The following is a 1,212-nucleotide window of genomic DNA, read 5'->3' as shown; positions in this document are numbered from 1 at the left end:
CAGCCTCTCCGGGCCAGAAGACAAGCCAAATCCTTGCCACCAGACATTGCGTGGAACACCTATGAATTTGGGTGAACTTCTCTCTTCTTGGAGTCCCTCAAATAGCTCTAGGTTCCTGCAGCTGTTAGGAAACGATCTTCTTGACTCACACAGTAAGCCTGCTGGGAACTCCGTCAAGAAGGTCTCAGGATGCTCTTTCCAAGGGGGCTTCATTTGTTTCATAGAGTGAATCTTAATCCCTTATAGTTCTCGAGTCATGTCTGAGTCTACGCAGCTCTTTCCAGCTAGGACATCCTACGGAAAGCTTTGGTGATATCACCAGGGTTTCTTAAATTGTTTGTTGTACTATTTTATTTGTTTGGGAAAGAGAGAAAGAGTGAGCGTCAGCAGGGGAAGGGGCAACTCCCCAGTAAGTAGGGAGATGGACACTGGGCTGAATCGCAGGATGCTGGGATCATGACCTGAACCGAAGGCAGATGCCTAACCCACGGGGCCACTAGGAACTCCTAAAAGCAGCGTTGGTCAGTGTGTCTTGTCATAAGCAGAACAATTGCTTATTGAAATTATGCAAACATATACACGTTGGCTGAAAAATATAAGAACAGTCGGGCACCTGGCTGGCTCAGTGGGTTAGGGCCTCTGCCTTCCACTCAGGTCATGATCTCAGGGTCCTGGGATGGAGCCCCGCATCGGGGTCTCTGCCCCGCAGAGAGCCTGCTTCCTCCTCTCTCTCTGCCTGCCTCCCTGCCTACTTGTGATCTCTGTCCGTCAAATAAATAAATTAAATCTTTAAAAAATATATATAAATATATAAATATAAATATATATAAATAAGAAGAGTCAAAAATTTGATAGCATCAGCAAGGGAGAAAGGATAAATGTTTCAATTTCTTTCCAAAAGTACATTTTGGTGACCTAAGACACAAAGTATCTCCCATCTGTAAAAAGCATTTTTTAAAGGTTTTTCTTTACATTCCTGTTAGTTAACATATAAGGTAATATTCCTTTCAGGAGTACAAGAGTGTACAATTCCATACAACACCCAGTGCGCCTCGCAGGTGCACTCCTTATCCCATCACTCATTTAACGCATCCGCCTTCCCACCTCTGTTCTGGCAACCACCAGCCTGCTTGCTATAGTTAAGAGTCTGTTTCTAACTTTGTCTCTCCCTTTCTTGTTCTCTTTCTCGTTGCTCACTTGTTTTGTTTGTTG

The sequence above is a fragment of the Enhydra lutris genome, unplaced genomic scaffold, assembly GCF_002288905.1.
Source record: "Enhydra lutris kenyoni isolate GAN:26980312 unplaced genomic scaffold, ASM228890v2 scaffoldscaffold493, whole genome shotgun sequence".
Taxonomy (NCBI): Eukaryota; Metazoa; Chordata; class Mammalia; order Carnivora; family Mustelidae; genus Enhydra; species Enhydra lutris.
Note: the sequence above shows the minus strand (reverse complement) of the source record.